Genomic DNA, 22,051 nt, shown 5'->3' with positions numbered 1-22,051 from the left:
TTGGAATTTCCACAGGTCATCAAGTCCATTTTCTGCTCCAAGACACAATCAGATCGTTCTTTCATTCCCCATCCATGTTTCTTAAAAGTTTGTGGAGAGACATTTAAGTTTAGCAAATCCACCATTTGAGATGTTCTACACTGGACACAGGCAACTCATTCACTACTTGAATTGTTAATGCCCCTCATCTCTCCAAATGTCTAATCAAGCCCTTCCTTATTGCAACTCACACCCATTAATTCTGTGCCGTCCATTATGGATAAAAAGAATAAACTATCTTTCTCTACAAAGCAGCCTTTCATGTAGTGAAATTCTGTTTTTTCAAACCTCCCTGCTTTTATCTTCATACTAAATAATATCAATTTATCACTGCAGGGTGTATGTGCTAGACCTCTGGCTGATTTTACTGCTCTCTTCTGACTCCCCCCCCCCAGACTTCCTGACATGTGCTGCCCAGGTCAGGACAAAGCCCTCAGCAAAGCTGCTGTGAGTACAAAGTACTGCATGGAAGAAGGAGGCAAATGCGCAAGCACAGTACAGGGAAGGACTTGTTCAACACTGAACAGAAGGACTAGGGAGACTGCAGAGGATCACAACTTAACACTGCAGTGCAATCCTGAAACCTGGCTGGGGTAGGGCCTGTGAGGAACAGGAAGAAATTCTGGCCCTTCGCTGGGCTGGTGCTTCCCTGCGAGACAGACTGTCCAGTTTTGGACACTGCACTTACATATGCAGGCAGGGGGAGAATATTCAAGAGCAACAAGATTCCAATACAGCTGGCAGAACCATGGAAAATATAATTTTCCAATTGCTCTTTGTCACCTCTAACATCAGTGATGTCTTTACCTACTGTGCTTCTTAAAGTGTTTTCTGTTCAAGTTTTGTTTTGCCCTAGTTTGCCTTTTAACATTTCAGAAATTCCTGAGGAATCTGAAAGGGAAAAGTACAGAGGGACATGCTGAATGGGATGTTAAATTGAGGACATGCATATTCAATTTGTCTTTGGCTTGTAATGGCTGTATTATGCATTTCTTCAGAAAAAAATAAAATAAAATGAGAGATTTGAGATATTTTTTTTTCTTGCATAACTTTTGGTGATAATTTATTTCTCTTTAAAGCCAACCACCCAGCTGGATGCTAGTCTCAATTCCAGAGGAAAACATCCAGTTTTAACAAGCTGCTTAGGCCAGCAAGCAGTTACCCACTTCAAGCAGGTGGCTTAAGTTCCTTTCATGTCAACGTTTCCATTGACAATCACAATTTAGACAGTGAAAACATTCTTACAATGATTAGGTGCAGATGGCTTAAGAGATGCTCTGAAATCATAAACACACAGTTCATGGAGGACTGGACTGAGTGTTTCCACAGCCTGAGCAATTTTTGACCTCTGAAGCTGAGCTTGTAGAGTTACTCCATGGGCTGATATTAGTTGCCATTGGATCCTTGTAAACCATAAGGTCTTTTAGATTGATTTTACATAAAAGTCTGATGGGTCTGTAACCTCCTAACACAGCTGCAATCTCATGTGAAGTGAGGAAATGTTCTGATTTGCAATTGTTACAGATCAGGTCCTGACTTCTCTCGTGCCAAGGACCTGCCTCTCACCACTTGGTCAACACACACCCTACCCTTCTATCTCACATCCTTCCCAAAAGAACTTCTTAGCAAGTCACTCATCCTTAACATCCGTTCCTTGTTTTTCTCCAGAAGATCCATCAGGCTCTGTCTCCCTGCATCTGGAGCAGAGCAGTTCTGCAGACACTTCCAAGGCTGGAGTGCCAAGGGAGGAGCAGAAGGAGATCCCTCCTCTGAGCTGCAGATGTTCACAGCCCAGCTTCTGCTCACCCAGGTCCCTCAGGCACCTCAGGCTGACAGTGATGCCCCTTGCTGCAGTACAAACCTCCCCTTCTACTACATAAGTGACATGCAAAGTAAAGATTTTGAGGCATTTCCATATAGGTGCAAGCTGAATTACTACAGCTTCATTTCATGTATAAATTTACAAAAAAGGAAACAAACTAATCCTACTTCAGCACATGATGTCCTTATTTCTTGGTCAATCTGTTAGTTGATCCTTAAAGCAGTTCCATTCTTACTTTTTTGCCATTTAGTTGTGTTTATTTCCTTATTTAGAGGCAGAACTTTCTCCTCACTGCACAAACTCCCTCAGTAGACTTTAGTGCCCTTTGAGTAACTTGCATTGACCAAATGTAATGACCAAAATACCAAAAAGATAGTAGAGCTTTTAACTGCATGAAATAAATAGCATGTTTGGACTCCAAACTATTAATCTACATGATCATGAAATTAATTTTTAAAACTTTCCTACTAGAAATGAGCTGATATTTTAAAGACAGTATCTCCTATTACACCGTAAATTGCACATTTAAGCAGAAAAATTCTGATGTTAAAAAAAAACGTTCTGTTTGCAAGTTTTACTTGGAGTGAAAAAAATACATACATGGAAATTACCACCAGGAGAACAAGGAAATTCCTGAGCATAATGTCTCCCACACATTTGCAGCTCTGTGATGGCTGTAGCCCCTGATTCACCTTTGAAGGCTGCCTGGACCATCACAAAGATGCCCATTTGAAAGTGCTCTAAAAAGGAAGCCTGATGCCACCACCTAATCATTAAAGGCTGTGCAGAGTTTAAAATTCAAAGGCAACGTAGTCCCAGGTAGACTAGTTTCTGCTTGCAAAGTAAGTAACTGGCATAGTAAAAACAACTTGTAAATGGAAAATAAGGAAGCAGCAACTTCAGGGATTTTTATGTCATTCACACAGCAAAAGCACAATTAAGATACAGTTTGTTTCAGCCCACCAACGTTCAGTGGCTGAAGCAAATCTTCGTGGTTATCTTCCTGTAATCTCAATGTCACTGTCTGAGCTCTGCTTGCATATAAAGGCTGTGCACTGGTCCATCCTCCCTGCAGCACAGGACAAGATGCTCCCTCACTCTACAGCACTGTTTTCTACACAAAGGATGAAGAAGGTTTCACAAAATTGCTGCACACTGCAAGGGTGAAGCTTGTAGCTCAAGTTCAGAAAGCTTAGCTTGAGGAGAAGACAACACGTGCATACAGCATGGGGTGGACTAGGGAGGGAGTCCCTTCATGCTTTGAGGCAGTTAATTACTGCATATGCTAAAGACAATCTAACTCAAAGTGGAGGAAAGTGTTTAGGGCAGCAACCCTTAAAACCACTGTGAAGTGATTAAGTACAGTGACTTGTTTGAAGGCCAGTTTTCCCACAAAAAGGAGTGATAAAATAGCTTATAAAAGCAGTTTTATATGTAGTTTCTTGATGAGATGCCTTCATAGAAACTATACAGCTACTATCTTTCTGGGGATAGCACAGATACGGACTCTCATTCCTTCCCCACATCCTAAACCGTGTTGCTGACAACCCTGGAAAATGGAACAGAGTGATGGAGGGGGGTTCAGACACTGCCAACCCTACCCTGAAACACCAGTGACCTCCAAAGAAGGTCCTCTTACTTTAAGACTTTACTGGAGAGCTCACACATTTCTCTGGAGGACAGGAATGACACATTCAATGTATTATTCAGTCAAGAATTGAATTGCTCTCCCCCAAGCTTAACATTTGACTAGGAGGTCAAGTGTGTAACATCTAATAAAAGGCTGTGGGCTGTTTCACTCTGCTGACTCACGAGTCTCGGAGACTGCAGGAGGTGATGTTGGCTTTGCCTTGATATTTAGCATGGAGGCTTGCCAATAATTTAAAAGCAGATGAATATACATGTACTCTGTGAGGCTCATTTGCTAGAAATTTAATATACAAGTTCCAGGGTTGAGGTAGGGACAGGGGACAGACTGGATAAATAAAAGATGGGAATGTCCCAGGAGGGCCTCACATGCATCTAGCAAATGTACTAGGTACTACAGTTCTGCTGTCATTAATAGTAGCTTCAGGACAAGGGCTAGTAAGTCATGGACCAGTCCTGGTGAAAGTTCAGCCTTACCTTTGGAATTAATGTAGGGTGTGTTCTCCTCAATACTATAGCAGGACGTTCTATCTCTCTATCTGTCTGCCTCAGTTTCCCTCTATGGCTCAACTGCTTTTGTGTCTCGATTTTGCAAGGCCCAGGTCTGGAGAGGAAAGATTCCCACGGGAAAGGGAAGGGCCTGGCAAGCTCTGAGCTGGTAACAACCTTGAAAGGTACAAACAAAGGCCACGTTGATGTTCATAACACCAGCTGCTCTCTGGGGTTGAAGAACATGAAGCCCAGCCCATCCACAACTAGGCCTGAAATGGAGAAAGAAAGAATGAACAGATAAACAAAAGAGTTCCCTTGGTGAGAATGGGGCCTTTGTGGGTTTTCCCACTGTTTTCCTTTTATTCTCAAAGAGAGGTTTTAGAGGTACAGCTAAATATGTAAATGACAGCAGCCAGTCCACTTTATGCTCTAAAAGCCTGGCCCCAGCTTTGATCAGGACACTTCTCGTACACTTTCCCAGGAGGTTGCTGGACCTTCTCCTCTCCAGCAGGGACACCTTCCAGAGAGATTAATCCTCAAGAATTAACACGTACCCAGGGACTACCCGCTGGGGCCAGGAAGGGTGAGAGATATTACTTCCTTTATTACTTCCTTTATTGTCTTTATTAGTGTACTTAACATTAAGCAATTGCTCATCATTAAGTTTTAAGACTCTAGAATCCTTTTAAAATCAATAATTAATGTCCTAGGCCTAGTATAAAACTTAGTAGTAAGTCGCCAACATTTTAATTATTGACCTTTACTGTTTGATCTAACTATTAGTAGGAGTGTATTTTATTGCTAAAATACCTTTTTACATTCTAACCTTAGCTTCTTTTCCAACCTCCCTACAATTGGACTGTGCTTGTACCTTCCAAGGGGTTAAGACCCTGGTGTCATATGTAATAAACCTCAATCACTGCATATATGTCTTGCCTGCCATCCCACCCTGTTTGGGACAAACACCTGTCCTTACAGAAGGACATGCAAGGTGGCCTTGTCAGAGCCTGGCATCACTCACCCTGTGCAGGACAAAGCCCAGCACACACAGCATCATTCTGCAGCAAATGACATGGAAGCTGCTCACAGTGGTGCTCTGAAAGAGTTGGAAAGGGAAGCTGAGTCTGAAGGCTTCAGCCATGGAATGTTTGTGTCGCAGCCCAGGCCATTACTGCTGACTCCTGCAGATGGACAGGCAGCAGAGGCACCAGGGGCAATGTTCTCCCACATCCAGGCTGTGGGCAGGGCATGGAGAAAGGGTTATCAATCACAATGTCACATCTACTGCCTTGTTCAAGCAGCACTCTGCACTGCCCAGGAAGATGAAGTAGCACTTTCAATAGGTACCATTTCAGAAACACCATGTTCAAAGTCTTCTGGGATGCAAGAAAAATGGTGTGCTGTGTCTCAGCTTCAGCTGGATCTGGAACAACTTCCAGCAGAGACCAGTCTGTATGTGCTCCAGAAGATTTAACAGGATAGCAAGAGTGCATTTTCTGAGCCCTATCCATGTAAGGATTAAAAGCCTGTCGAACAGATCAATGAAGGCAAACTGTGGTTGCAAAAGCAGGGTTTGCAGTGACTCCAAAATACTCAGAAGCAGAGGGTCTTACAGTCACTGCGGTTTTATGAACAGCCACATTTAATGAAATATCCATTCTGAGTTAGTCACTGGTCCTGGCGAGTCCGAAGTACATAAAAAGCTGAGAAGCCTCTAAATAAACAGTTTTATCTGCTCAGAACAGCAACACAGCATGTAACAACTTGCCCACATCTCCAAAAATAAGATCTACTAATGGAAAATTATTTAGGACAAGATGAAGAGAAGGCACTGGGGAGACCTTAGAGAACTTTTGAGTGCCTGAAGGGGCTCCAGGAAAGCTGGGGAGGGACTTTTCACCAGAGAGGACAGTGATAGGACAAGGGGTAGTGGTTTTAAACTGAAAGAGGGGAGATTTAGGTCAGACATCAGGGAGAAATTCTTCACCATGAGGGTAGGAAGGCACCGAAACAGGTTGCCCAGGGAGGTTGTGGCTGCGCCCTCCCTGGAGGTGTTCAAGGCCAGGTTGGATGAGGCTTGTGCAGCCTGGTCTGGTGGGACGTGTCCCTGCCCATGGCAGTGGGTTGGTGATCTTTAAGGTCCGTTCCAACCATAACCACTCTATGATCCTAAGAAGGTTGTTCAGTAGGGCCACACTGCCATCAGACATCAACCTGGTGAGCTGAACCACAGTCAGGCTTGTGATTCTCTTTGTGGCACTGCAAGGCCTGGTGCTGAAGCCTCTTTCAATGACTGTGTAGACTTAAGCATCTTTCTTACACACTGATATTTTCAGTAGCAAAGGCCATGCCAGCTCTGCTGAGCATCTTTATACAAATGAGAGATCCGTTCTCATCTGAGGGGCACAGCAGTGTGAGGAAGGCTGGGACCTCATGTTCCTCTCCTCATCTTCATGTCATACAAGACTTTGCCACTTTCCTCTAGAGTTTCTGCTGTGCACACATGCAAAGCTCCTTACAAAGTTCACTAGATCCTCAGCCACTCTGCTCCTAGGTTAACATTACCATAAAACTGAAGCCATGGTAAGTGTGCATTCCTGATCCTGGCTATGCCAAGAATACATTTCCAAAGATTTGTGGAAGACTTGAAAGCAGCTCAGGCTGAGCTAAGAACAAGGAGTGCAGGCAGTCTGCTTGTTGCTATGGCTGGTCAGAGCAAACCACTGACCCTTCTGGCTATCAGAAAACCACATAAAAAGATGCAAGGTCTTCCAAGGGCAATGCTAATAAAGAAAAAAAAAAAAAAAAAAAGGCAAAAAAAAAAGCAACCCTTTATTATTCTCATTTTTCTGTATCAGAGATTAGCACACCTTGATTAGAATTCATGATGACTCACATTCAAAGCCCTGCTTCTAATCCCTAAAATACCATCATCACATATAGGTGGTTGCAAAGATGCTTTAAGGCACAGTTGGCAAACTCCTGGAGAGGCATTGTTTTCCTCTATATTAAATGTAGCAGGTTTTTTAGTATTTTACCATCCCTTCCTAGACCTCCACTCTGATACATGACAGCAGCCATCATTTAAATTACACATTGATGGTGAATTTCTGTGATATATTATCCATTGAGGTGTATTAAACAGAGAAAAAGTAGACTTTGCTATCATAACTATTGAGACTGTTTTTCCTTCCATGTTGATTTACATCCAAATAACCAACTTATGAACCTTGCAAATGTCAATCTGCACTGAGGCAAGAAGCTGTGAAGTTCTTAAGCAGACTCTTTTTTGGGACTGAAAGGTCACTGTTTCTTTTATTCTTATCAGGGAAATATTTTGCTCTTAATTTACAGGGGACTTTCTCACTATGCAAAGAAACAATCATTGAAGATTTCAACCAAGAAAAGGTAATGCCTCAGGCTAAATTAAATAAAAACATTCACATGAATCAATTTTGTTCAAGTGCAGACAGAAATATATGGAAAGAATAAACTCAGCAATTTAATAGCATCATACTCAAGGAGTGCCCATTTATTCAGGCAGCAAGCCCAGGTTTGCTTGCCAGATCTTCTTGGGGAAGTCAAAACTGCAAAACCCACTGAGAGGGACACTGATTCCTTGTAGGAATTTCCCTTACTGGCACCTATTTTCCACTAATTTTAAAAACACACTTTCCTTAATATTTATATCTCACTTCTCTTCTTGAAAGCCCAAAAGCTGCTTCCCCAAGGGATGTTTTATAATTAAGTGACATTATGGCAAAGGCAACCATCAAATGGAGGTTGGGGCTCCCTGTATGTAAAAGCAGACATCACAAGTAGGAGGAGGAAACATCTGATTTATGGGAGGAGCCTTGTATTATTCAGATTCTGACCAGAACCTGAGCAACACTGCTGAAAAGCTCATGAAAGTGTGAGGCTCCCAGTTTGACTGTTCAAATTAGCCCTGAGAATATCTGCAAACTGGAGTAGCTCCAAATAATGACCCTATTTAGGTGCAGAAGCACGTGTTAGTGCACATGAACGAGTGTCAAATGCTTAAACAAGATCTGTGGCCTATTAGCAAACCCATAATACCATGTACAAGAATAAAAGCAGTTTAAGAAGAGATGTCTAATCCAGTGTAACTGCTGGGCTGCTGGCTGCCTGGCTCCCACTGTGCTGCTGTTTGATCCACAATGTAACCCAACATTTTGTTCCTTATGGCGTTGGTTTAGTACAGAAAAAGTAGAAGATCCCTGTGAAAATAGATTTGTGGCTCAAGCTCTGTGGTTAGTTGGAGAAACAGATGCAAGTGCATCCATTGGTGGTAAGATGACAGCACTGCAGGAACACAACCTTCTTAAGGGGCAAGAACCACAGGTTTGAGGGAAGAAATGGTAGCAATGCAGCTACTGTCACAAAACTCATGAAAATATTCTTAGCTTCTGAAGAGTAAAGCCATCATTGTTGTAACAAAGGACAGTCTTGCCTTCAAGCTCTCCTGAACATATCATTCTGGCTACTAATGTAAGAGAAAGGAAACACAAAGGCAGGTCTCAGCATCTTTCTCCACTCACATAAGGAAGCTGAAGTATAGCAAGGTCCATCATCATCGTGATCAAATGGTTCGAGATTGAAGAGACCTTAAAGATCATCTAGTTCCAACCCCCCTGCACGGGCAGGGACACCTCCCACCAGATCAGGTTGCTCAGAGCTCCATCAAACCATAAAGACTACAGAACCCAACCCAGGCAGTTACCTGGTAGTCCCATTCTCTACTTTACTACACTGTGCCTTATAAAAGACAGCAAGAATGTGATGCAAAGCACCCAGTGACATGGTGGGTCACATGGTGGCAAAACTGATTCCCAGACCAGCCACATTGCCAGAAACTAGAAAACAAAAAGGCACAGCCTTACTTGTATCAAGTTACTTCAGTTATACATGGCAATTTTTTTCACAGTAACATGGTGACCTTTTTTAAAAAAGCCAGAGAAATTCACTAGATACAAGGCTTCCCAAATGAGCTGCGTGTTGTTTAAAATAATGTCTTCATTTCACACTGGGTTGTAGCATATGGGAATACAAAGTCTGCTCCCTCCTCCAGTAATTCCTGTGAATTCTTTGGTTTATGACATACTTTTGCAAGACTTCTCTCTTGCATCAAAACCCTATCAGAATGTTTCTCAGTAAAGGATTCTTTAATACCATGATATTCTAAATCAGTTTCTCTCATTTCACTGCTTTACCCCTGAAATAGAGCTTGAGGGCTGAAACGTAACATCTATAGATATTTTCTTGGCAATGTGTCACTGCACAGCTGATGCAAAAAAGCACCCAAGGTATTAAGGGAACGGAAAGTAGTGCAGAAATATCATAATGCTAGTACTTTTAAGCCTTCCTATCGATATCCTGTTTATTTAAAAAGGGAAAGTTTATGCTTCAAGAAATCTTTGAAGATAGCCTACCTGACTGTATATAGGGGAGAGGTGAAAGAAGTCACCAAGTTTAAGTGGGATTAGAGTTGGAAGTGCAGTTAAGGTTACCATCTCCTGGCTACTGGGGCTGCTTTGTCTTGAGAAGACTAAGAGGGGACCTTATTGATGTCTACAAATATCTGCAGGGTGGGTGTCAAGAATGGGCCAGTCTCTGTTCAGTGGTGCCTGTGAGAGAACAAGGGGAAACAGCACCAAGTGACAACACAGGGAGTTCCACGGTTGGACTTGATGATCTTCATAGGTCCCTTTCAACCCCTATGACTCTGATTCTATGATTCTACATGGAAAGAACTTGGTCGGGTTGAAAGAAAAGAACCAGGGCTCAGGAATTCAGTCCCCACCAGGAAAGCAGATTACATGTGGTAGTGAACCCACATGGTGCTCCTGGCTTAGGGGTTAAGGTGATGAAGCTTGGGGATGCCAGGTGAATGGGAAATGTTGCTAGTGCAGGAATGCACTGAGGATTTCACGTGGAAGAGGCTACAGGACTAGATGTGCAGCTGATGGTGGCAGCAGGCATGGTCCTGGTCTAAATTTGAGAGAAACAGTTCTGAAGGTAACAAAAAAACAGTGGGAAAATGCTACACAAAGACTGAGGAGTTGTATTTATGTTCAAAAGAAGGGTAGTTGTACTTGCTGGGAAAAACATAATGGTGCCTGTCCTCACACAAGGCTTCTGGTCCTCAGTGTCCAATGCTAAATTATTTCTCTTCAGGCAATTTTGACACACTAAGCTTCTACTAATGAGTTTTCTATTTCACAATCAGCACAATTAAGTCAATTCCACTTGCTACTGTCCATTTTCTGTGTAAGGGGAAACTGTATTGGTTGTTGCTTTGCCATTAATCTTCTCCTGAGATTTGTTGCTGGTTTCTCAAAATGAACAATTTCCCCACAACTATGTTGATGTGTGACTTGCAACAGTGGACTGCCAAGCTAGTGTTGTATGTGCCCAGCACCCTGGGCACTACAGCAACCACGGAACAGGAAATCCTTATCTTCAGGATGAAGCATAAAGTTGGTGGTACTCTGTAGCTGAAGCTGTTTCTGGGATGACTCTTTCCCCCCATCTTTTATCACTTTGTACACTCACAGATGCTGTAGCCTTCTGCATCCCCTCCCTCTCCTTTCTCCTTTCTTTATCTTCAAAACAGGCTAAAGGATTCATCTAGGATGGCACAGCTCCAAATTAATTATTGTTGCAGTACCAGAGAGGAAAAAGTACACTGTCCAGAAAAAAGGAATTCTGCAAATGAAAAGTCTTTGCACTTTACTGGAGTTCTGGCATTCCTTTTGCAAATGCCCAGGAGCTGCCTGGCTCTCACTCCCTTTCAGCCAATCTCATTGCAAAGCTGCTCCAGCAGCTCCAAAATGTTCAGAATGCACAAGCATGTTTGTTTGCTGGACTGAACAAGTGAGAACATATTACACATTCCCTGCATTATTTATATTGGCTACTTATAAGTTGGGCTTTATTTATTTATTTAAAGTTTCCATCTGTAGGTTCTGGCTACATTTCAAAATCTCCCCCTTCAAACATGTTTTCATGGTTATCTTTTCTCCCAGAGCATCTGTCCTTTAGGGTCTTACTGTATGTCAGCTAACAGTGATACAGCTTTTCACCTTATTACGTGTGTACAGTTCGACTCATAATGTTACAGCTTCCTTTCATTGTGAAAAAGAAAGAAAGAAAAAAAAATAGTGCCAAGTCCTCATGACTTTGTCAGTCCTGACAAAAATGTTAACACTGTTTTTGCAATGACTGACCTCAGGACTGGAAAATATTTTTCTCTGCTCTAAATCTGTTATAAAAAACAAGTCTATGAAAACTTGTTATTTCAGATGAGTAGGGGATTTCATACTCATAGCCTTCTTTTTATTTGCCTTTTTTCCTCTTTCATCTAACTCTTTCACTCGAGTCAGAGATGTCCAGAAGATTATTTATATAATTAAGATCTTTCATATAGCAGAATGTACTTTGAGTCTTCCAGCACCTATACTGTATATAGCTCCAAGTATTTTAGATCCTAACATAACTAACATTATTGCCCTGCTGCATCCAAGTGTCAGGAGCCACCTTTCTATTAGGAGGGTTCCTCCCCCTAGGATGTGCACAGAGCAACAGGAAGGTATCAGCAGCCTGTGGATGAGCAAGAGTAATTTCCCTCTAGCTTCCACTGCTAACTATATCAGTCAAAAGCCTGAAGATATGTTTCCCAGTGCTGAATACCTTTACTGTAACTTTACTATTAGAATGCTGTATCTTTACTATTATTATGGTTTGCCACAGCAGGTGATGGGAAGTGCAGGTATGTTCCTGGCAGGTCTTATACTCCACATGTTTTAAATTTCTATGTTTTAACAGTAGTTCTGAAGAGCCACTGTAACCTATACATAGCTGATCAGCTATGCCCAGAGCTTTCTGAATTCCTGTTCCTGCCGTCCTTGCTAAGGCAGCACCAGATTTACTGCTGGCACTACAGCTCAGTGTCTGTGCTGCCATCTCACGTGGGCATGCGTGCTCCAAAGCCAGTTGTGGGCTTCCTCAGTTGGCAGGAGTGGAAGTGCAGATGCAAGAGATTTTTCCTCTGAGGGAAGACAGCTCTCCAGCTACTTTCAGATAAATGTTGGGCATACAGGCTTTGAATCCAGCTAATGAATTCAGAGTGAGCACCAGAACATGGGCTTGGAAAGCACCACCTGGGTCACCCATCCCCACTAACTGCAGGCAAAGAGATAATACACGTTAAGAGCAAAGCCTCCTGCAAGATGTCACAGTTCACCCTCTCCACTTACTGTGTGCCATAAAGCAATGTTCTTCTAAAACAAACACCTTTATCAAATCCTAGTCTTTAGGAGATGAGCTGAAAACTCTCAAAAAAATTCTAGTTTATGTAAAGAAAAGTGGAGGATGTGAGGAAGGAGGAGGGTATGGCAGATGTTGCAGCACTGAGAGGTGGCTGAATATGTTACATGAAAACACCTGTGAGACTCTGCAAGACCAGTCCAGCTATGTTGGAGAAAGGGAAATATCCTGGAAATCAAGTAAGCATCAAGGCAAAAAGGTCCACCTGGACTCCTTTAGGCCACTTGTGAAGTTTCAAGGCGGAGGAATAATCAAATACACTATGGCTTTAAAACCATGAATGTAACTGACATACAGCTCGAGTCTGTTTCCTTCTAAGCCTGGGGACACCCACAGACTGGGTGCCCAGCAGGTGTGCTTCACTCTGTAATCTCATCTCTCCCATCAACTTTGTATTGAAAAACCAGTGAGCTTGTGTCCCAGATGTGCTTGGAAGGCACTTGAATCACTTCACTCCTCTCTGGTTATATAACTTTTTCTAAATTTCCAGTCTCAACATACTCAAGACACACTTAAGTCCACTGATTTTCTATCTGTATGATTGTGTTCTATTCCCACACTCATATTCAAGCCCTCAATATATTTTTTGAAGCAAACATATTTTCATTTTGCTACAAAAGCAAGTAAATCTCAATCAGTCCTGCAAGAGGAAGGTATGGAGGCACATCATGCACTTCCTCATCCTTCTCTACAACTCTCCAAGTTTAAACAGAGCTTCTTCTGATGGCAAGTAACCAAACCACATACAATAGGTTAAACAAGCCTTGTACAACTGGACAAACACTTTCCAGTTCTCACTTGATAGGTGCAGCTGGAAAGCCCTTTCAGCAGTTTAGCTCTTCTTAATAGCTCCACCAACAGTGGGTCCTTTTTCCTCTTGTTTTAAGCTCCATAACAGCCTGTGAACAGCCATCTCCATCAAGCCCAGCAGTCCCTCCCTGACAGTAGCAGCCTCCAGGGAAGAGCAGAGCTATCAATCCCATGGGATAATGTGCTACAACTCTCACCTGACCCCTAAACACTTGCAGTTCACTCACTTCCTGAACCAAGAGTAAAATCTTTCTATTTTTCAGGCCCTGTTGTGCTCTTCTTTCAACACCTGTGTGTCATTGCTGTCTGCTCGACCAGTGAAAGGCCAGTGCTCACCTCAGACCCCACAAAAATACCCACCCACTAAGAGAACCCTCCCTCCTGCACACCCACCACCTTCCAATTTCACTCCCTGACCCTGGAAATGAGATCGACCAGTGGGTCCCTGCTCACTCCTGGCAATACCCCAGGGAGTTGTTCAGCCCTCCGTGTCTTTCCCATGCCAAGGAAAACTGCACTATTTAATCACTCCTTGGAATAAATCTGTGTCACACTTTCCACCCTCCAAACTCCTACTGTACCCTTTTGAGATGGAAAACAGAATGGCATGCTACTCAAGATGAAAAGGAAGCACAGGCTGACACAGTAGTAATGATATTTTCATCATATTTTTGGCACCTTTCCTGTTATGCTACTTGCTTTTAGAAACCACTACTGACCCTAAAGTTAACATTTGCAGAGCAGACTCTTTTTTTATACTGTACAGCTCTACTTATGCCCAGCATTTTGATCACTGAGTGGCAACAGTCAGCTCAGGCCTTCGTTGCCTCATGTGGGATTTGTCTTCCTCAATTTGCACCCGCTTCCAGTGAATTTCACCTGCCAGTGCCTTGCCCAGCCTCTTTGTTCTGCACAGCCCTGCTGCATTTTTTCCCAGTCAGCACTCATCTCCACTGCTCTGAATAAAAGCATCCTCAGCACACTCTGTCATCTTTTCCAGCTCATTTATCAGTTGAGTATCACTGCTTTAAGCACAGATTCTTTGGAGACCCTACTGCTGCCATGCTCTCACTCAGAAAACTGATCAGCCAGTCCTACCTTCTGCTCCCTATCTTCTGACCAATTTTTTGTTGATTTATGGAGTGTCCCTTCCATTTGATGGAAGTGCAGATTCTTAACTGTACAGTCATGAAGTACCTCTTCCTTTTAGCTTTGATCACTAATCCTCAGAGGGTTAGCCAGAGACTGTAGCATACTTAATTTCACTGAGGAGGACCCATTTGGGGGGTTAATTTGCTCCTTTTTTACCAGAATGAAGTAATTCTGGCACAAATCTGGTGCTGCTACTCCGGAGGTGGGATAGTGCTAAAATGCCCCTGAAGGCACCTCTTTTTTTTGTTTGTTTGCTTTTGTTTGTTTGGGTTTGTTTTGTTTTTCTCAGCAGTTTTAGGGCTATTTGACTAGGGAAAGGACTGCTGAGAGATGACCCTGAGGGTAGAATGTAGGGGAACCTTTCAGGGTTCCTGAATTCCTCCAAGAAGCTGACTCTCAGGTCACCAAGCTCTCCTCCTAGCAAGCACACATCCAGCCTCCTCTCTCCCACAACCAAAACCATACAGTTTACCCACCAGCTACATCTCCTCTGGCTTCATTATGTTTATTGCTCTGCCTCCAGCTTTGTATCTGTCACTGAACTTCTGCTCCAGCTACACCCATCCCAGATGAGGTTTCTCACCTCAAAGTAACAAGATTACTCACTTAGTGCCTAAGATCTGCACTGGCTTGTTCCCAGGTGTCAGTTTATTTGGAGATTCTTGGAGGGGAGGAGGCAGATGGGCTGGTTGTACGAAGATCAGTTCCTCAGATCATAGAATCATAGAATCATAGAATCCTAGGGGTTGGAAGGGACCTCGAAAGATCATCTAGTCCAACCCCCCTGCCAGAGCAGGGTCACCTAGAGTACATCACACAGGAAGGCATCCAGGCGGGTTTTGAATGTCTCCAGCGAAGGAGACTCCACAACCTCTCTGGGCAGCCTGTTCCAGTGCTCTGTCACTCTTACAGTAAAAAAATTTTTCCTGATATTCATCTTAAACCTCCTATGCTCCAACTTGTATCCATTACCCCTTGTCCTATCACTGGTCTTCACTGAAAAAAGCTTAACTCCATCGTCTTGACACTCACCCTTTACATATTTGTAAACATTGATGAGGTCCCCCCTCAGTCTCCTTTTCTCCAAACTAAAGAGACCCAGCTCCCTCAGCCTTTCCTCATAAGGGAGATGTTCCACTCCCTTAATCATCCTTGTGGCTCTGCGCTGGACTCTTTCAAGCACTTCCCTGTCCTTCTTGAACTGAGGGGCCCAGAACTGGACACAATATTCCAGATGTGGCCTCACCAATGCAGAATAGAGGGGGAGGAGAACCTCTCTTGACCTACTAACCACACCCTTTCTAATACACCCCAGGATGCCATTGGCCTTCTTAGCCACAAGGGCACACTGCTGACTCATGGTCATCCTCCTGTCTACCATGACCCCCAGGTCCCTTTCACCTACACTGCTCTCCAGCAGGTCAGCCCCCAACCTGTACTGGTGCATGGCGTTTTTCTTCCCCAAATGCAAAACTCTACACTTGCTCTTGTTAAACTTCATCAGGTTTTTCCCCGCCCAAGTCTCCAGCCTGTCTAAGTCTCTCTGAATGGCAGCACAGCCTTCTGGTGTGTCAGCCACTCCTCCCAGCTTGGTGTCATCAGCAAACTTGCTGAGGGTACATTCTGTGCCCTCATCCAGGTCGTTGATGAAGATATTGAACAACACCGGTCCCAGTACCGACCCCTGAGGGACTCCACTAGTCACAGGCCTCCAACTAGATTCTGCCCCATTGACTACAACTCTCTGACTTCTTCCTTTCAACCAGTTCTTGATCCACCTCACTGCCTGATCATCAAACCCATACTTGATCAACTTATCTACAAGGATGCTGTGGGAGACGGTGTCAAATGCTTTACTGAAATCAAGATAGACCACATCTACCGCTCTACCATCATCTATCCACCTAGTAATTTCCTCATAGAAGGCTATGAGGTTAGTCAAACATGACTTACCCTTGGTAAAACCATGTTGACTGCTCTTGATGACCCCCATCTCCTTGATATGTCTAGAGATAGTGCCAAGGACAAGTTGTTCCATTACCTTTCCAGGGATGGAGGTGAGGCTGACCGGTCTATAGTTACCCGGGTCCTCCTTCTTGCCCTTCTTGTAGACTGGAGTGACGTTTGCTATCCTCCAGTCCTCAGGCACCTCTCCAGTTACCCATGACTTACCGAAGATGATGGAGAGTGGACTAGCAATGACCTCCGCCAGCTCCCTCAGCACCCTTGGATGCATTTCATCCGGACCCATCGATTTATGGATGTCCAGATTATGCAACTGATCCCTAACCCAATCCTCATCTACTATGTCCTCACCTATCTTGACTACTTCTGGGGTTATATGAATCCGGGGCTCATGGGAAAAGCCTGCAGGAGTAAAGACAGAGGCAAAGAAGGCATTCAGCACCTCTGCCTTCTTCATATCCTCTGTCACCAGGGCACCCACCTCATTCAGCAGTGGGCCTATATTGCCTCTGGTATTAGCTTTGTTGGCTATGTATTTGAAAAAGCCCTTTCTACTGTCCTTAACCCGACTTGCAAGGTTAAGTTCCAGGGAGGCCTTAGCTTTCCTAGTTGCCTCCCTACATTCCCTGACAACATTCCTATATTCCTCCCAAGTGACCAGTCCCTCCTTCCATGATCGATGCTGCAGTAACCTGCTTCATGTAGTCTGGCACCTGCCTACTCCTAACGCAAGGTGAGGGTTCCCACCTGTACCTGCCTCAGACTTTACAGAATAAGGTTTGGAACTTGATATGTAAAATCTAAAATTTTATTTTATCAGCACTTCTAGCATTTGAATGCCTAGGCTCTAAACTAGTTAGAGTAAATTGCAGCTCTTCAGTAAGCAGGTGTTCAAGAAAATTACAGAGATTATGAAAGCTTCAGCTAAGTGCTAAAACCAAACACTTATTTAAAAAAAAAAAAAAAAAAAAGTTCAACTTTCCCATCCTGAATCTCTTCTTTGCAGCAACCTCCTCTACTATTAGTCCGTAGCAGAATGGCAGTGGGGCTTATTACATTTTATCCTGTCTTTGTTACACTAATCTACAACATTCTTCCTTATAATACTTCTGTCCTTCACAGCATTACTGGAATTAAAAATAAAACTGCATCAAAGACCTTGTGCCAAGTTTCCTAAAGGAAATATTAGAGAGGACTTGTCACGAGACCTGTCTGTTACGAACTTTTAATAACTCCCCTGAAACCTGGTAACTCACCTCTCAGTGCATCCTGCAATAATCCCCTCCTTTCCCAGCTCCTTATCTGCCTAAGGCAGCTTCTTATAATTCCTCTGTTAATCTGCACCATCTCCATTTTAAATAATAATTTCCTTTGGGATCTGTACTGAATGAGTGCTTCCTATAAATCCAGCTAGGGTAAGCCCACCACATTGCTGTAGTCTGAGATGTTCACCATCTCAGCAAAAAGAAACATTCAGTTCATCTGACACAATCTCCTTCTGATCAGAATTTTGTCTTTTATCCCACTTTCCACTTACGATGATGCTCTTGATTACTCTCTGTTCAAAACCTGTCCTAAGACATGACACAGTGTTGAAATCACCTCATTTGCATGTACTTTGGAGGATTTCTCTTTTGCCCTTTTTGCATATATGTTAGTATTCAAAAGCCAGAGCACATTATTCCCAGACTGAAATAAACATGAATGTGTGTTTGTGACTCCAGAGGTAAAATCAGAAAAGCAACATTACCAGTTTCTATAGAGGAGGTAATTAATAAAAACTAGAGCTTTCCTATCATTTACCCATCCCCAGACAAATCACTCAGACCCACACCAAAGCCCCCAGCAGAAAGAGGGCTGGTCATTTAGAATTCCAGGGTGACTTAACAGCTTATTACTTCAATACTAAACTGACAGTGGAGCGTTCACAAGAGGAATGGAAATGTTCCCACAATAAATGCTTTGGCAAGAATTCATGTCAGCTGAGAACAACAGGTTAATATTGTTCCTTAGGCTATTCACCTGTTAGCAGTATTGTGCTACCTGCTTCATACTTTACTTTTCATACTTTTTGGCCTCAGTTTACATTGCCACCTGAGTTCAGAGCAACTTGCCAAAACTATTTCCACCTTCTCTTATCTCGCTACTCCTTGTTTGAAGTCCTAGCTCGAAATCTACAAGTGAAAACATGACTTGAAGGAAGATAACTGCTCATGATACGTGCATTTCCAACAAAACCAACCATCTTCTCCCTGTGGTGCAGCAGAGCTGCTGAGCTGATTGCCATCTTGTGATTCCAATCAACAATTAAATTCTTAGTGCCATGCAGCAGCCAGCATTCCAACACCCTTCCATGGACACATTTTCTATCATTTCTCCCCAACATTTTCTGACTTCATATTTCAAGGACATGACCTTCAGCCACAAGTATCATGTCAGCATTATTGCCACTGCATAATGCTGTGCAGACATCTTAAGCACTGCTACTAAATTTAAAAACAGACAACTAAACCATAAAGAATATAAGGAGAAAGATGGTGTGGTTTTCAGGAAGCATCGTGGACAAAATAGTAAAAGAAAAAAGACAACAAACAACATCCAGAGCTGAACTGAGCTTCAAGGAGTGCAGGTTATTAAGTGGATTATTAAAGAGAGTATTATGGAAATCTCTTTCACAAAAACCATGCCCATAATAAGAGGGAAATCACAGTACCTTGATTGCACTCCTCAGTCATAGTTGTTGAGATCCTGTGTTGATCACCTGGAAAGGAGAAAAGAGATTAATAATATTGTTCATATTTTAACTACTGCTTAATAAGAAAACTAATATCACATATTTATCCTTTATTAGAAAAGAAGTCTTAGCTTTACAAACCAAGAGAAGAGCAGAATGCATAGCTTTTGATATCTGCCACTATGTTCCTGATAAAGGCAGCTTCAAATAAGAAAAAAATAACAAGAAAACAGCGCCTGAGGTTTTCATTAAAGTAGTTTACATATTTTCAGGAAGGCTGTCAACTCAGAAAAAGGAAAAATTCATAAAAACTTTTGTTCTTATAAAATATCTGCCCTCAAACATATCTATCATGCACTTATCTGTAATCTGTTTAGACTCAAATACATTCTCTGCCCTTCCAACCTAAAATATTTAACCCCTGAATCTCCAAGTGGTGCTTTGCAGGCCTTTGTTACATGGATGTGAGCACCTCCCTGGGATGGAGGCCACAACCCGGTGGCCACAGGAGTGTTTTGGGGGCAGCTTCTCCTGCATTTACCCAGGTGAGACTGTGCCATGGGGAAACTTGGAATTCCCACAGAAGCTGATGGATTCAGGAAGCATTTGAGGCACAGACTGTCAGGGTTGGAGATTGCTCCTTGCTCACAGCTCCAAGGACCTCTACTGCCAAGGAGGTGGGTACAGGGAAGAGACCCCAGGGCTCCTACTGCTTTGAGACCATTATAGCAGGGGGCACTGGGAATCCACTGGGAACACTGTGTTTCTCCCCTACATTTTCCCCTCCTGCCTCATCCTGGGAACATCCTGTGCCAAACTTCTGGAAGTGGATAGTTTACCGAGTCACTGAGGAAGTGTGACTGTCATTTACTCGTATTCCACAGACTGAAACCTCAACCAAGACTGCAGCTCAGAATATTCCCAGGCTTCAAGGTTATACACAGCCTGAAAACGTAACCTGAAGTTTAAAAGTTGTATTATGGTCTCATTTGCAGACTGGGCATGCAGAACACTCCTACACCAAACCCATCTCTAACAGTTCCAGAAGCAAAAGGCTTGCAATGAGCAGGTGAAACAGAGTTTGAAACTGCACTTGAACAGGATCTTTTATTTTGAGGCAGAGGTTGGAGGTTGTTATTGGTTAGTTTTAAAAATATAGTTGCTGGGATCATTTCATCTCTCTTTTTCAGCAAAATTTAGGTCTTTGCAGAGAGAGCATCTGTCAGCATTATCTTTGGACCATTTCATATGAAGCAAAGATGTTTTGCAGGCGGATGTTTTGGACCCAATTGTCCAGAATATGCAGAGAGCTAGGACTTGACCAAACAACAACACTTTTTCTCAGAGCTGCTAATTGCCAACATAGGAGCTATTTGTTATACTGGAGTCAGCCAGTTCGCTGTGCTCTTCAAGTGGAAAACAGGTATATTTAGGCCACAAGTGGTTTGCTTTGCAGTAACTGAAACAGTTGTTTTGTTCTCAGGTGGAATAAATACAAGACAGGGTAAGTAGTCAGATTTATAAAGTAACTCCCTGCTTTTAAGGGTGATGAAAGTTTATGGAAACACATGGATGTTATGCTGGCTTCAAATAAAATATCACAAGATGGTGTTTTATTAGCCTTCAAAATAACTGTTTAAGTAAAAATTGGTGAGCTTCATTAAGAAGACACCATATGTGTGTGGGAGTACAGATTTTTTCCTGAGAACCTGTCTGCTTGACCAAATAATTTCTCTCTACAGTATCTGTTTTATATATAGACACACACACAAAAAAATTAAAAAAAAAACCACCACAGTAAAACCAGACAAACAAAAGGAATAAATAACATGCTGTTCATTACAACAAGCATGTGCTTGTATTTCTGAAGTTATCAAAGAATTATACCATATTGTTCAAGGGAAAAAAAAAAAAAAGCAGTTCCAGTATACAAACAAAATACTGAAACCTCATCCTGAAAGGACTCCTACTCCTTCCTTTAAACAGAGTTGGTAGAAAACTGGGAGATGGGAGGATAGCTGCTCAACCAGCATGTGCACTGGTCCCTGTGGAACACAGGAACACTCTACCAACACCATGGTTACCTCTGTGGTTCAACATTCTACAAATTATTAATTTCACCCACAAAAATTGCATTAAGGCAGCAATGAGTTTGTCCAGAGAATGTCCAGTCTTCCAGGCATGTAGTGGAGGCAGAAGAACAAGATGAATCACATTGCCATGGGAACAGAGTTTACCACTTGCTTTACGAAGAGATTAATGCCTCCTGTCAGCAGATTTTATGATAAATGATCGTTCTTTTGCATTTTTGTAATAAAGATGCATCATGCTGTGTGTTGTTCACACACTGTAAAACACTTTTCCTCTAATCTTCAAGGGCTTTTATTTCTGCTTATTATTATTATTATAATAAATAAATAAATAAGGTTTCAATTGTTATTGTTTAGGATTTTAACTTTCTTTTAAAAAAATACACACTTCACCTCAGAGTTTTCTGCAGCACTAGACGACAACACAGCTACAAACTGCGGCTGGAACATCAGCCTGTGCTTTGGTGCAAGAGGAGCAGATGAAAGCAGGTAGTTCTGCAGCTGTTTGCTAACTCCGGAGCCCAGTGCTCAGGAAGAGCTGCCCTACGGTGTGCTGAGCCCACTGACAGCAGAACTGGCCAGGTGTGACCCCTCCTGGGGGATGGCCTCAGCCCTCCCCAGCTGTCCTCCCAGCAGGAAAGTACTACTTGCGATTAAAAGCACTCCTTGTCCCTTCCCACCACCTAGTTCAAAGCACTCTTGAAGTTGCTGAGCATTCTGGCTGTGCCAGGCTCCATCACCACATCAAAGAAAACCCAGCACAAAACTATCTCAGGTTGCCAAGCCTGGGTAATACTACTGATGTCCAAAGCACTACAAGCTGGGTTAGTTTTCTCCTTGGGCTCAGCAGCTGGCTGCTGCCTACCAGCTGTCAGTCTCTGGTTAGAGTTTCTGATGGTGGGTTGGTGCTCAGGTTAGGGACAGGGGCTCCAACTTCCTTTCTGGGATCAGAAT

The 22,051-nt window shown here is 42.9% G+C and overlaps 1 protein-coding gene across 3 annotated transcripts in view; it reads right to left on the bottom strand.

Moving 5' to 3' along the window:
- The window catches only part of PCDH15 (protocadherin related 15), a 455,276-nt gene extending 436,240 nt beyond the window's left edge, over positions 1 to 19,036 (bottom strand). For all 3 annotated transcript variants that reach the window (XM_051618391.1, XM_051618393.1, XM_051618392.1), the window contains exon 1: positions 18,987 to 19,036. The gene's annotated coding sequence lies outside the window, so the exon portion shown is untranslated. The remainder of the gene's footprint in view (positions 1 to 18,986) is intronic.
- Positions 19,037 to 22,051: the final 3,015 nt, after the last annotated feature.

Source organism: Apus apus, chromosome 4 (genome assembly GCF_020740795.1).
Source record: "Apus apus isolate bApuApu2 chromosome 4, bApuApu2.pri.cur, whole genome shotgun sequence".
In the NCBI taxonomy this organism is placed as follows: Eukaryota; Metazoa; Chordata; class Aves; order Apodiformes; family Apodidae; genus Apus; species Apus apus.
This window is presented reverse-complemented; position numbering and strand designations above follow the sequence as displayed.